Genomic DNA, 16,395 nt, shown 5'->3' with positions numbered 1-16,395 from the left:
TTTTTCTGTACCATGGAATAAAAGGGCTAGAATAGAATTGTGTCCTGAGAAAATGCTATAAATAGTATATAGCTTACCTCTATTAAGCTGCAAAACTAATAAGGAATGTATAATCAATTTTTTAAAATGATAAATGTCTTTAATTTATTTACAAGCTAAAATATAGCTTCTAAGTCATATAAGCTTATAAAGCACTTTAAATAAAAAATGTAGATGTTATTTAGAGACTATTGGATTTTGTTTCAAGCAGTATCTTTCTCTAACCCACTTTGCTTAATACCCAAATTCATTTATGAATAATCTAGATGAGTGGGAATTTATTGGAATGTTCCAATTTCACAGAGTTTTATAAAACTATGTCAAAGTTTGTGTGTGTGCGTGTGTGCCTATGTGTGTGCTTGCCTTCATTATTTTTGTATAGAAAATAGGAAAATGACATAAATGTTTCTTTTTTGTATGAGTTATGTTGTATGTGCTATAGAATGGGTTCCTATTCAGTTATAAAGCATTTACAACTGAATTTATAGCCAACACCCAAAAGATGAAGTGCATCTTATCCTTCAGGATAGTTGTAACCAATCTTTCTTGTCGGAAGGTCTATCTTCTTTAAAAACCTCATATATATATATATATATAGGTACATATATATAAGATACCCTCCCCCACTCTCAAAAAAGAAAAAGTTAGCTGCAACAAAAGTGAAAAATTCAGCCAATCACTTATGTTTTATCTACATCACCAACCTCCCAATATGGGAAATACCCAAGTGATTGAATTTTTCAATTTTCATTTGGCCTGCTTGTCATCTTTTAGATGGCATCCTGTAATGTATTAGGGACTTAAGGTTATCATGAAGAGCCATATAAAAAGGCTGTGGCTTCTACAGTATATACACACTAAGCTAAATACAAATATAAGCCATGAGGCTATCCCTGCAGTAAATTCAAGAATTTTAACATAAATATGACATCTGATTAAGTGGATAAACCACTTCCTGAAACATTTTGGGAATTATTCTAGAAATGTAAATGTGGATCTGCTCATAGTGCCCTACTTTTACCCAGGGAGTAACTTACTCATCCAGCTCAAAAAATACCCTGCATCACTTTTTTTTTTCCTATGCATAATTTACTGTGACATATCTGAAGGAATATTTCCAGGCTTCCTTTGTACAATATGACGGTCACAAAACCCTCCATAATATGGTCAATGTATGAAGCACACCAAACGAGAAAACTCTGATTTCAGCTTTAAGTCTCAACACTAAGATGAAGAACTCTTTCAATGGATCTATTTTAAAATGCAAATATCTGTGCCAGTTAATAATGCTGCACCAGCAGCAGAGCCTGTTATTATCTCAGGGCTGCAACTGATTGCATAACAACATTTAGTCCATTTTAGATAGGTTCTGCAATTGATTTTGATTCCAAAAGGAAATAATATACAGGTTTCAAAAACAGGGTCTCTGCATTTTGATGTCTGTTTTTACTTCAACTACATTTTTTACAGTCTTTTTTTTTTATCTGTGCTTATGTTACTAAGCACAGTAAAAGTGAAAGAAAGCTGGCAAGATTGTCCCTATCTGTACATATGCTTCAAGTTCCAAACCCTGTTTATCTAACAAATCTCAATGGAATACTCATAAGGTAAAAAAGCAAAGCTTAAAACTATGTTTAAGCATTTGCTATTCTTAAACATTCTAATTTGAGAACACGGAGGGTAATGAGGAAGGGAAATTGAAGCTATACATCTAATAATGAAACAAATGTGATTCTGTAAAACTTCTATCCTCCAATGGGCACAAGGCTCTGTTTACATGCCCAGAACCAGGCTGATTAGGTCAATTGCATCCTCTATCAGCAACAATTTTCCATCTCACCAGTCAATACAACCTACCTACATGAGGAATACTTGACTTTAGACAGAATGTTTCTTATTCACTCAGAGTCCGTGGATTACTTTAATTGACATAACTGAAAGTGACACTCCAAATGGTTTTCCAAATCCAGTTCTTTAATTTTAGATCTAAATGGAGGTCTTCATCCATACTACGTCATCTATTCCATGCATACTCAGTCTATTTAGGTATTTCTAGCTGGAGGGAAGAATATCCTAACCTAAAGCTTGGAACCTTTATGATGCCATATCTGGGAAACACTGGCCTCGTCCTCTTTTCTGCTGCCTAGGAAGGCATCTCTGGGAGAAGTTTGGCTAGCAATTATGAAATGGTAGCTGACATTTAGAGAGTACCTTAAGAGTTTTACAAAAGGTTCTACATACTTTACATACTTGTCTCAATTGATCCTAACATCCTAAGGGTTAGTGCCAAAATGAATGATACAGAGATCATCTAGCACAATCTACTTCATCTTCCAGATGAAGAAACTTGGACTGATCATGCTTGTGTTATATTCTCAAGAAAAAAGATTATATTTTGTTTAATTTATTATTTGCTCTTAAGTCAGTGATATTATGGGACACAGTCAATAGAGTGGCATTCTGGAGTCAGGAAGACTGTCTCTTTACAGAGGAGGAAACTGAGGCAAACAGAGTGAAGTGATTTGGGCAGGGTCACACAACTAGTAAATGTCTGAGGACAGCAAAAATAAGTCTTCCTGATTTCAGACCTTCCTTCAGAAGAAAGCCCGGTGTTCTCCACTAGATATCTCCTTCCAAGTTGGCATCAACTTCTGGGTCTGGACATTCAACACCTTTAGAGTCCATTTAACTCTGTTGTCATCTGCCACAAATGGCTTCATCTTATACAAAAGGAGAGATGAGTGTCCTTCTGCCCATATTGCCAATAGACTTTATATTTCAGGACTTTGGTTTTTGTATCCGCCACACTTAGCAGGATTCCTTCCAGATCATGGATACTTAATAAGTGAACTTGGAATTAAATTAGACTGTTGAAGTAATTTGCCAAAAGGTTCTAAGATGATATCAGCTGAAATTCAAGCCCTGTGGTCCTTTGATTCCATATGAGTTAGGTAGGTAGGACAAGAATAATGATCCCCATTATATTGATGAGGAATCCAAAACCAAGAGAAGTAAAGTCACTAGAGAGAGCAATATTGTCACTGTTTTGAGAGAAACAACATGTAACTGTGCCCTTCTTTAGAAGTTCTAGGTCTCTTTTGACCTATGGCTACAGATCATTAAATTCTTACCATTGCCTTTTCTTTTGTAATAACTAAAAATAATAACTAACACTTCTGTGGCACTCACTTTGTACCAGGCACCATGCTAAGGACTTAACAGTCATCTTATTTGATTCTTATAACAATCCTGATATGGTAGGTGCTTTTATGATCCCCATTTTACAGATGAGGAAACTGAGGCAAACAGAGGTTAAGTAACTTGCTCAATATCATATGTGTCTGAGACAAGATTTGAACTCAGATTTTCCTGACTCCAGATCTAGCACTCACTCTGCCATACTAATTAGCATATACATTCTAAGAATGTGTTTCAAGCTATTTTGATTTTTATCATCAGAAATATGTATTGATAAAAAATTAAGGAATTTTAAAGAACATGGAGGAAATGACAATAGGATTTAATACAGTATTAAAAAACTATCAGGAAACAAATGGACTTTGAGGTGGAAGAGCATATATTATCAATGTTTTAAATAACAACAGTAGTTGAAGTAATAGTAATAGTAGTGGTAGTAGTAGTGGCAGTGGCGGTGGCAATGATAGTGGTAGTGGTAGTGGTGATAGTGGTAATGGTAGTGGTAGTAGTTGTGTCAGTAGAAATGGCAGTAGTGGAAGAGTGGTAATAGTAATAGTAGTACTGATAGTAGTAGTGGTAGTGGTGGTAGTAGTGGTGATGGTAGTAGTAGTAGCTGTAGTTGTACTGGTAGTAGTAGTAGTAGTAGTAGTAGTAGTAGTAGTAGTGGTAGTGGTGGTGGTGGTGGTAGTAGTAGTAGTAGTAGTGGTAGTAGTAGTAGTAGTAGTAGTAGTAGTATTTAAAAGGTAGCATTTATATAATATTTTCAGGTCTACATGTATCACAACACCACAATGAAGTAGCTCCATTATTTTCCCCTACTGAGGAAACTGAGGCTGTGAGGGGTTCAGTGATTTGCCCAGTCACACAGTTGGTGAGTATCTGAGGCAGGATTCCAACTGGAGTATTTCTGATGCCAAGTCCAGTACTCTATCTCCTGTGACTAGAATAACAAATTAAAACAAACTCTCTAAAGTGCTTCCAAAAATGTTAAGGTCTTACCAGGATTCCTGTTTTTTGTTTGTTATTTTAAGCATTCAGAGCGGCTTTGCAGGGAGAAAAAAAGAATTGATCTTGGAGCCAGGAAGACCTGGGTTCAAGTCCCACCTGACAAATACTGAACAAGTGACCCTAGATAGGTCTCTTAACTTCACTGTGCTCTGGGAAATTCTCTAGGAATATAAAATCCAGAAAAGTTTATATTGAATTTGCAGACTTGGTAAACAGAGGGAGCTCCCTCAGCTGTGAGCTCCCTGGTACCTTATACCAATGAACTCACATGTCTAGTCTGTCTCCTTATCTGCTCAAAAACCTTGACTCCTGGGTCAGTTAGGGACTTCACCTGCAATCCCAGTCACTGTCTCCTCAGCTTCCCACCTTGTCCCTTTTGAGGCTTCCCTTCTGCCACTGCCCTCCACGTGCTCCATGTTGTTGCCCACACTCATGAGTTATTGAACTTCTCTCACTTTCCCCAGCTCTTGGCATTTGCTCATGCTTCCCCTGACTCTCCGAGGGCACTTCTCCATTCCCCAGGTCTGCCTGAAAGGAAAAAGTGGAGCATGCAATTCCCGTGCTGAAAAGAGCACGCGTGGAACATTGGTGCTGGTAATATGGGGAGGGATCCTGGCTTGGATGCTGACTCGTGATAGGACTATGGGGGAGTCACAAGCTCTTGGATCGCCCATTTCTCAACTATAAAATGGAAATAACAATGAGCACAGCACCTATTCCACTTGATTGATTGGAACAAAGTACTTCAGAATCTTTTGGAAAAAATGGGAGCTTTTAGGGTGACTTTTAGTCCTTCAAACATCCATGCCCCCCACTTCGGACAAATGGGAAGAGCGATTGGAAATTTGGAAATGCAGAAGGGAAATGAAATTTTAGGAAGTGGTGATCCTTTTCACATAAAAAAAATGAAAGAGGTATAATGAATGTACAAATCATCATTAAACTCCAACTCTCCTTTCCCTAGTATGAGAAAAAGTATGTGAGTGACAGACAGGTGATATTAAAGCTATGTAATAATAGCTTAAGATTTTTTCTGGGCTGTGTGTATGTCCATCTTGGGGAGGGAAGGAAGCCAATATATGTGTCAATTTCCACCCCACACATGCCTGTGTGTATATATAGAATCATTGCTATTAGAAACAAGAGGCCCAAGAATTTGCCCGGTCATCATTACCCACTTTTTGTTTTATCTACATCTATCTCATATCGCTATTGTGAGGATTAAAGAAATATTTATAAGACTTTATGGTTGACACAGATATTTTTCAAAAGTTTTCTCTGGGGGGCAGCTGGGTGGCTCAGTGGATTGAGATCCAGGCCTAGAGATGGAAGGTTCTGGGGTCAAATCTGGCCTCAGACACTTCCCAGCTGGGTGATCCTGGGCAATTCACTTAACCCCCATTGCCTAGCCCTTTCCACTCTTCTGCCTTGGAGCCAATACCCAGTATTGATTCTAAGATAGAAGGTAAGAATTAAAAAAAAATAAAGATGCTGACTATCTTGAGGGCAAATATTATCTCTCCTAGCCACTCCGACAACTATGAACGTAATAGACACTAAATAAATATTTGTAGATTGGATAATGAATTCCTGAGATAAAATCTTATGGAAATAATAAGCACAAAAAGTCTCAATATTAAAACTATTTAACATCCGTTAGGATTTTATGATGAATTGCACTCATAAGATACTCTGAAAATAATTTCAGATTTTTCTCTATATCAACTAGCTGCTACTATAGACAGTATTGAAGATGAAGTCAGTTACTAAGATCTGAGTTAAAATCCTACTTCACATACTTACCAGCTGTGTAGCCCTGGGCAAACCACTTAAATTGGCTGTACCTGACTTTAGAGAGGTCATCTATGCATCCTTTAAACCTACCTTACCATGGAGATAAGTAAAAGTTATGGAGATTAAACCTGATGGCTCTCAAGGTCCATTGCAGCCTAGATTCTATGATCCTATGATTTCAAGTAGATATGGCAAATGTAGAGCAGCACACTGATACATTTTTGGAACTGCCCTTCATTGAATTTCTGGGTCCCATTCCACAGGCTCATAGTAGCTAAACCACTGGTTCAAGAAGACTTCAACCCAAATCCCTTCTCAGACATTTACTAACTATGTGGCGCTGGGCAAGTTAGTTAACCTCTTTCAGCCTCAATTTCTTCTTTATTGAAATAGGTTAGTAATAGCACCATCTGCACAGTGTGGTAACAACTGCAAAGCCCTTTGCAAACCCTAATGTACTATTGCTATTTTTATTATTACTTATTATTTTTTCTTTCATCCTCCAAAAGAAAGGCCAAGAAAAGCATGGGCATGAATTATGCTATGGAATAGGTCTCCCCCTGCCCCCAAGTCTCTTAATTCAACCAATAGCAAGTGCAAAAGGCCCTGAGACTCTTAAGTATCCATGAATCTTTGCAATTCCTATTTCAACTATAATCTTACAGGTTTAAACAATACTTAAGCAGAGTTTAAGGGCTGAAGGCCCTTCAATTCCCACCCCACTCACACACACACACACACACACACACACACAACTGAGGTGTTCCATATGCCAAAGGGCTCAAGCAATGGAAACTCAGGAATAAAACCTAACTAGTGACACATTTCTGTTGACAAAAGAGAGAACTGAGCCAGGGTTGCAGCAATGGTTGGGGAGACATTGTAATGAGAATAGTCTCTGGTCCCAAGCACCTAGGATTTTTAGGGAGAGTGTGGTGTGGTGTGAGGATTAGAGTAATGGAACAAGGACAAAGAGATGTAATCAACGTGTGCTTAATAGAAGAGAATAGCCCTTTGGTGGGAAGGAGGATAGGGATAGGGTGGAAATTACTGATCAGATGGGCATGTACGTGGCAAAGCTCCAATCTTGACCAAATAAATAGTGTATATAAGAAGAAGACAGTGATTGTGATTTGAAACTCTCCTTCTAAGAGTTTCTAGAATTGGGGCTCCAGCAGTCATCCATAAGCCAACAGGCTTAGATATCTGTCCTTTCAGTTGGGGGAGCATAAAGTAGCCCTTGAGAGTACTTAAAACCTGATTAGAAAGAAGAGATATCAAAGAAAGAGAAGACAGTATATTTTAAAGTAGCTTCATCTGCTTCACAGTTTTGCCTATTTACTTTATTCAGATGTAGAAGGGAGAAAAGGAAAGGAATAGACATGCAGTGGTATAAGTAAGGGATATTAGTAAATAAGTATTTGCTCAGTTAAGATTACCGATTTTAGAGTTGTTATAGACCAGAGAAATAATCTAGTCCAGGAGCTCCTAACCATTTTTCTGATTGATACTCCTTTGTTAGTCTGATAAAAACAAATGGATTCGTTTAAGCACATTAAATAAAACTCAAAAATGGAATACAAAGGAAATAAATTATAGTGAAAAAAGATGAGTTTTCCCATCCAAATTCATAGACCACTGAAATATATCCACAGACTCCTTGGGGATTCATTGAACTCAGATTAAGAATCTCTGAAATCCAGTCCCCTCATTTTATACATCAGGTTCTAAGAACCAGCATGTTTATATTATTTTAATAAGTCTTGTTAAATTGCACAGGGTCAACAGAAGAACCTGGATTTGAACCCAAGTCTTCTGAATCTAAATACCAATATTACTCTTTCCACTAATCAAGGACATTTCTCCTCATTATTAAAATTTTAATATAATCTTATGAACCCTGGAGGTGCTTGAAAAATACTTCCAAGAGAAGTTCCCTATCAGTACTTGATTTTAGTAAAAGATCAGAACAGAGTGGAGGAGGCGTCTGACACCAGGCAGTTGAACAGGCAAATACACAGTGGTGTGATGAGAAATATTGTCCAAAAGGGGATAGAAGAAGAGGCAGATTTAAGATAAATACATATAATTCAAAAGATATGTTCAATTTTTTTTTTACTATTTCGGCAGCCAAGTACATTTTAACAATAATTAGCAACAGTCTTTCTCCTAGGAAAAAGAAAAAAAAACATTCAGAAAAAGCTAAATATTCAGCAATCTCATTATTTCACTTTTGTATAAAATTAGGAAGAATTTTTATTTGCTTGGTTTTTAATATTGAAGGTATATGATTTTGTAAAACACACAAAAACTCATGCTGATGTTAAGGTTGTGACTTCATTGCATATCACCTAGAAAAGAGAAGATTTAAGGAGGATATAATAGGGTTTTTTTTCCCATTTTCCTTGTTAAAAATCCTTCAAATGGATGGGATGGATTAAATTTGTTTCACTTGCTTGTTCCCCAGAAGGCAAAACAATGAGAGAAGAGGAAGATGACAGAGGAGGGAAGAGAAGAGAAAAAGAGAGAGATTTAGGTTTAATGAAAAACTTCCTTACAATTAGTGCCATACAAGAGTATAATCTGTTGTCTTGTAAAGTAGTGGGAATTATGATAAGATCATTGGATCATTGGATAAGAATTGGGCCTGGGCCTGGGTGACTACTTTCTGAAAATGTGTACTCTTTTCAGGTATAGTTTAGCTAGGGGTCACTCTGATTTATTTCAACATTGAAAATTTTATGACATTGTAAAGCCACAGTCTTCTTCAAATAATGAGACATTTACAGGTCAGCTGATTACAAAATTAGTATTACAATGTGGTTTTAGGGAAATGTAATTTCACCAAGTTCTATAGAATATAGAAAAAAATATTTCTTAAATAAATTTTCCCCTTAGAAACTTACCTGTTATCCTTCAGTAATAAAAATAGACACTAACTCATGTTTGTGCCAAGGAACAAAGCATGGAAGAAGGAAACAGATCTAGAGTCTAAAACTAAATTTTATTCATTTCACTAAACATTTCATCAATCTGTTCCACCATATTGAAGAGAGGCTGCCTTTCAAAATATTTTCACATGTCAGGTAGATATTGAAAATCAGCTGCTGCTTATGCTGTTTTATCATAATCCCCTTAGCTATATGACCTGCAATGGGAAGGGATATATACCCATAATACAAGGTCTTAATCTTTGGCTGTTACTCTAGATCCCATATATGCACCTCCTTGGAAATCATTATGACCATGACTACAACATCACTAGGAGATAGGAGATACCTTTCCATTTCAACTAGTGTTTGTCTTTTCCAAGCTTCCTATGGAGACTTCATATCATTTGACCAAACATATTTCCTGTTCTTTTAATATTTCTACATAAGACAAACAGAGAAAGGAAATGTTCTAAATACCAAAGATTCCAGAATCTTTCAATAGACATTATCATACTGACTCTCAGTATTGAAGTTAAGAATTTCATTATCATACTTTTTACTTGAAATAATAAGATATTTGAATGTGTTATCAGTTTGTAGAAGAATGAAGGACAGCCGAATATTTGTCTATTTAGTTTTTCAGATGGAGATAAAATCATAGAATAGTTTTATGCCACAATCATGTACAACATTTGAAATAGAAGCTCTTTAATTGACCCATAAACATGAAAACCAACTTACTGAAAGGAATATTAAGTCTAATAGTTGGATCTGTTGGAAAAGAAATAGTTGACAAAACAGATAATAGCTTATGAAATGAGAGTCAACATCTACATTAAAATAAATAATCAAGTGGATTAACAAATAAATAGTATAGCCTAGATTTTAAAATGGTCACTAAGACTTATTTTAAATAACCCTACTGACAGTAAATTAATATGTCATGTTTCTTCAGGATTTTGAGGGATGGGTGATGTCTTCATTCAAATATTTTTCTCTTCTGGACTTTATGTTAGAACTTCATAAAATTCATAAAGCTAGCTACAGGGCCTATATCACCATTGCCCCAGCTCTCTTAAATGTCTACACATTCCTTATTTCCCCCATAATATCATGTAACTAGTCATTTGTAATATCATTTTACATTAGTGGCTGGAGATAAAGACAAGGATGGTATCTTATAATTGTGGAAAGGAAATAAGACTGACAGTTTGTGGGGGAAGGGGCAACTGGGAGTGGCAGTTATGTCTTGTGACTAGCACTTCCTTCCTGCCGGGTTGGGACTTCTTTCCTGGTGTGGGAAGAGAGAGGAGCTTGTTCAGCCCAGTCTGGAGTGACATGCTCTTCTTGGTTCAGCCCTAAGACACAGGCTTCTGTAGGTTAGAACTGTTCTTGTTAGCTTTCTGTCTACTGCTAAGATTCTGAATTAGACAAAGCAAGACTAATATAAAGTAGACAGGAGTGGGAGAACCCTCCGCCAGCCTCTGGGCCTGGCCTAAACTCTGAAGCTGAGGAAAAAACTCCAATCACAACTGGCTATTAAACTTTATATTATTTGAATTCACAGTCAGATAAGTGGACTATTTTTTCTGGTCATAGACGGAGCTGAAATTCAGTTCAGTCATTCCAGGACAAACAGTCCTTATTGGACCCCTGCTGCTTCCTCTCAGCAGGGGGCATCTCTCTCCTTTGCTTCATCGAGCAATATTCCCTCTCTCCCCTCAACTCCTCCATACCCCATACAAACCTACCATTATCTCCCATTTTTTCCAATCCCCCCATTTCCTTTCCCAATAAATATTACATAATACAGATGAAGGTTTTGTAGAAAAGAACTTGCCTTGGGCTCATGTAGACAGTCCAGGAACAAAACAAAACACTATTGCCATTTATTGCCCCAATTCCTGAATTCATCATGCATCATTTATGTATTTGAAATGTCATTCTCTGAAGTAAATTAGGGCCCTTTAATAGTCATTTATCCATTTTCCACTTTCCCATTCTATAAGTTTATGGCAAAGGATGTTGTTACCTTCTTGGCTTTAAAGCTAAAATGGAGTTGAAGCCAAAGGACATTTAACTATATATAAATGTTGTTGATATTAGAATTGTATTTACTAGGTTTATATTCTCCTTTTTTCTAGAGAAACTTTTTAAGATGGATATATATGTTATTATACTTGGGGGAAAAGGAATTATATTATTTTCCAGAAACTATATAATCAATTCTTTAAAAAATAAGGCATTGATCCAACTTTTAAGAAATATGTGCAAGTCTTGAATTAGTAACCTACCCCACTATACAGTGTATCCAGTTTTCCCCCTAACAATATAAATTGATGAAAGAAGTATTTATGTAAATGTTACATATTTTATTAATAATAATAGAATTTCAGTAATTTAATAGAAATGCTTGTCACTCAGCAAAGATCCCTCATTATGATCAAATTACATTTTTTGCTTGATCTTTCAAATTGTGTTTATTTATGGCCTGATGTGAACATAAAGAAGTAACAAGTTAACAATATTTTTAAATGCATTTTTTAAAATAGTTTTGGGGTAAAACAAATATAACACATGTGATATGAAGCCATTTGATTCATTTTATGTAAGGGTCTGATGGAGCAGTGAAAAGAGCTCTGGACCAAGTTAAAATTTGCCTACTAGACCTTGCTCTAACCTAGCAGTTGAACTTTGGATAAATTACTTTCCCTCTCTGAGTCCCAGGTCCCTCATATGAAAAACAAAGAAGAAAGACTAGATATTGAACTTTACAGACTCTTCTAGTTCCACCCTGTGACTATTCTATCATAATTCCAATCATAAGTTTTGGTTTTCAGATATTATTGCGTCAACACACACATATAACATATTTCTTCTAGCTATGATAGCAAAGTCAGAATAATAATCCCTAAAATCAAAGAGATTCGAAGTATATGTCTATAACCCAAAGGAAATCAGTGATGAAAAAGTCCTTTAGTTGTACACATCTGGATATGCCTACTGAAATTCCATTATAAATCTAGAAGGGATCCCAAAGACCCTCTAGTTCAATGCCTTCATTTGACAGATAAAGGATCCAAAGCCCAAGAAAAGGTCACTGAGTCACTCTCAGATCACAAAGATTCATAAGCATCATACATGAAATTTGAACCCATATTATCTTTTCCATACCTATTTCATTTCTAGAAATCAGAGCTTTTCACCACTATAAGCATGTTGCTTTTCCTTTAATTTCAATAGGAGCCACCTTGATGTTTGCTGCTGTGTCAGTTTTCCTATACTGTTTCCCATTGAACCAGTGAGCATAAGTCCTGCACTTTAAAAAGTATCACATTTTCACAGTATTGTGATATTGCTCCATTTGCTAATGAAGACATGCCCCAACTATATGAACCCATATTATTAGGTGCATTAAAATTTCAACTATCACATCTACTTGGCTGTTTGAGACGTAGGAAAAAATGTACTAAGCTGATGATATCCTAAGACTTTGCTTGCAATCTATTTTTTTTTTTATATAAAACTAAATCTCCCGGAAAAATGGCATCCATTTTTCTTCATTAGTTGTACCTTGTCTCCCTTCTGCTTACTCATTCAGAAGACTCTTGAACTTTGAGTCTGATATCAAGGATAATCTGGAAGAAATCTAAATTGTGAATCAAAATTTAGACATGGTAGCTTATAAGAACCACCACCCATGAAAATACTCACTGATACAGCTTTGAACTCAGATTTGCAAATCATAGATATATTCACTGTGATTGAAAGTGGAAAAGGTATTTCTCTTGGCTAAGGAAAAGACTCAGTAGAAACTGATGGAAGTCGGTTTGTAATTTAGTATTGTCCACTAGAATGTAGTCAGATTTTTAAAGAGAAATGTTCAATATTCTTTTTGATATTGTCAGTTTTCTCAATCTCAAGTTAGGTACGTGATAATAAAATTAAAAGTTGAATGCCTCTAAAGCCAGCAACATTCATTCTGCTCTGGACTGTTGTATCCTTTGTATTATGAAACCTGGTGTGTGTGTGTGTGTGTGTGTGTGTGTGTGTGTGTTTACCTACATACATATATAAAATATATATATGTAAAAGATAAATGTGTGAAAACCCATATACATACATATATAACTTTTTCACATAATATATCTATATGTGTATGAATATGCTTATCTACTGTTACAAGGGAATCACTTTAAAAGACTGATATATATTAATTTAAGGTCGCCAAGGAATCAGCTATGTAATTCCTAAATGAAAAACTCAAGTCAGCCGTCAGCCTTTTTTGGAGTTTAATTACAATAGGAGCAAGAAAGGAATTAGAGATATATATAGAGAGAGAAAGGGGAGAGAAGGGAATAGGGCTTCAATACCCCTTCTGTTTAGGCTGGGCCAAAAGGCCCAAGCCCTTAGATAGCTGGGGCAAAGAAAAGAGATCAGTCCCTTTCACTCACGTGTCCAAAATGGAGAAACAGTCTCAGAGGCCCCCACCTTCAGCTTCCTTCAGAGCAAGCTTCCTCAGAGCCCAGGAACCACACCGACCAAAACTCAATCCTCCCCCCCGAGTCTCCAGACCCTCCTATCTTTAAGGACACCATCCAAGTTGCCTCCCCTCAGTCCTCACATCTACCAATCACTCTTCATCAATTTCCCTGTCAATGGAGGCTCTCGCTTAACCCAGGACCGCCCAGAGGTTTCTGGCTTTTGCACATGTCTGTTGAAGGTCATATTTTTCAAATGATTAAATCTTTACTCCTTTGTTCCAGCCCTTTCTAAATCCTGTTAACTTGAGTATGGTAGAGATTGGAATAATTAAATTTTGATCTAGGCTGCAGCCCTTACTCAATCTTATTAGGACTGAATAGGGTGGAGTATCTCCATTGTATCAATTCTAAAATCAATCAAGACTCAAAGAAATTCCTGTTCTATGCTCAAGCATAGGTCAAAGTCCTTTCCATTGTTCAGCAAAGGGTTTCTGTCCTAAAGTAATCTTAAGAAGGGAAGAGAAGGAACCTCCCATGCCAATGGAGTTCCCATTCCAATAGACTATCAGTAAGAAATTTTCCAAGTATGAAATATCCCAATGGTGAAATTTCCAACATTTATAAGTCTAAGGAATTTTGAGGTTTACACTACATACGTGTGTATATAAGCTATCACACACTTTTTTAAGTCTTTCTCCATCCGTTAACAAATGTTACAAAGAATCTTAACCATTAACTTCCCTGTGTAGAGGTATACAAACATTATATAATTTTGGCAAATAAGTTTCACCTGGTTCCCTGCAATAATTTAATAATTCTCCCCACCTATGCCACAAGTCCTATCATTGTTTTTCTTTTTGTTTTATTTATTTTTAATTTTTATTTGGTCATTTCAAACATTATTCATTGGAAACAAAGATCATTTTCTTTTCTTCCCTCCCCCCATCCCACCACCTCTCCCATAGCCCACGCCCAATTTCACTGGGTATCACATGTGTTCTTTATTCAAACCCATTTCCATGTTGTTGGTATTTGCATTAGGGTGTTCATTTAGAGTCTCTCCTCAGTCATATCCCCTCAACCCCTGTAGTAAAGCAGTTGCTTATTATCAGTGTTTTTACTCCCACAGTCTATCTTCTGTTTGTGGATAGTGTTTTTTAGATACCTGCAGATTGTTTAGGGACATTGCATTGCCACTAATGGAGAAGTCCATTACCTTCGATTGTACCACAATATATCAGTCTCTGTGTACAATATTTTCCTGGTTCTGCTCCTTTCGCTCTGCATCACTTCCTGGAGGTTGTTCCAGTCTCCATGGAACTCCTCCACTTTATTATTCCTTTTAGCACAATAGTATTCCATCACCAACATAAACCACAGTTTGTTCAGTCATTCCCCAAATGAAGGGCATCCCCTCATTTTCCAATTTTTGGCTACCACAAAGAGTGCAGCTATGAATATTCTTGTACAAGTCTTTTTCTTTATTATCTCTTTGGGGTACAAGCCCAGCAGTGCTTTGGCTGGATCAAAGGGCAGACAGTCTTTTATCGCCCTTTGGGCATAGTTCCAAATTGCCCTCCAGAATGCTTGGATCAATTCACAACTCCACCAGCAATGAATTAGTGTCCCTACTTTGCCACATCCCCTCCAACATTCATTACTTTCCATAGCTGTTATGTTAGCCAATCTGCTAGGTGTGAGATGGTACCTCAGAGTTGTTATCATTTGCATCTCTCTGATTATAACAGATGTAGAACACTTTTTCATGTGCTTATTAATAGTTTTGATTTCTTTGGCTGAGAACTGCCTGTTCATGTCCCTTGCCCATTTATCAATTGGAGAATGGCTTGATTTTTTGTACAATTGATTTAGCTCTTTGTAAATTTGAGTAATTAAACCTTTGTCAGAGGTTTTTATGAAGATTGTTTCCCAATTTGTTGCTACCCTTCTGATTTTAGTTACATTGGTTTTGTTTGTACAAAAACTTTTTAATTTGATGTAGTCAAAATTATTTATTTTACATTTTGTGACTCTTTCTAAGTCTTGCTTGGTTTTAAAATCTTTCTCTTCCCAAAGGTCTGAAATGTATACTATTCTGTGTTCACCTAATTTACTTAGAGTTTCCTTCTTTATGTTCAAGTCGTTCACCCATTCTTAATTTATCTTGGTGTAGGGTGTGAGGTGTTGATCCAAACCTAATCTCTCCCACACTGTCTTCCAGTTTTCCCAGCAGTTTTTATCAAATAATGGATTTTTTTCCCAAAAGCTGGGGTCTTTGGGTTTGTCATAAACTGTCTTACTGAGATCATTTACGCCAAGTCTATTCCACTGATCCTCCTTTCTGTCTCTTAACCAGTACCAAATTGTTTTGATAACCACTCCTTTATAGTAGAGTTTGAGATCTAATACTGCAAGTCCTCCTTCCTTTGCATTTTATTTTCATGATTTCCCTGGATATCCTTGATCTTTTGTTCTTCCAAATGAACTTAGTTATGATTTTTTCTAATACAGTAAAGAAGTTTTTTGGTAGTTCAATGGGTATGGCACTAAATAAGTAAATTAATTTGGGTAGGATTGTCATTTTTATTATGTTAGCTTGTCCCACCCATAAGCAATCAATGTTTTTCCAATTGTTTAGATCTAGTTTTAGCTGTGTGGAAAGTGTTTTGTAGTTCTGTTCATATAGTTCCTGTGTTTGTCTCGGCAGATAGACTCCTAAGTATTTTATATTGTCTAGGGTGATTTTGAATGGAATTTCTCTTTCTAATTCTTGCTGCTGAAATGGGTTAGAGATATATGGAAATGATGATGACTTATGCGGGTTTATTTTGTATCCTGCAACTTTGCTAAAGATGTCTACATGTCTACTAACTCTAATTTTTCTAAGATTTCATTCACTTCTCTTACCTCTTTCTTATTTATTTTTTGGTTTGATTTAT

At 36.3% G+C, this 16,395-nt stretch overlaps 1 protein-coding gene across 1 annotated transcript in view; it reads left to right on the top strand.

Annotated features, from left to right (window-relative positions):
• The window catches only part of TMEFF2 (transmembrane protein with EGF like and two follistatin like domains 2), a 292,266-nt gene that overhangs the window by 224,143 nt on the left and 51,728 nt on the right, over positions 1-16,395 (top strand). The window lies entirely within an intron of this gene.

Source organism: Monodelphis domestica, chromosome 4, assembly GCF_027887165.1.
Source record: "Monodelphis domestica isolate mMonDom1 chromosome 4, mMonDom1.pri, whole genome shotgun sequence".
Classification (NCBI taxonomy): domain Eukaryota; kingdom Metazoa; phylum Chordata; class Mammalia; order Didelphimorphia; family Didelphidae; genus Monodelphis; species Monodelphis domestica.
This window is presented reverse-complemented; position numbering and strand designations above follow the sequence as displayed.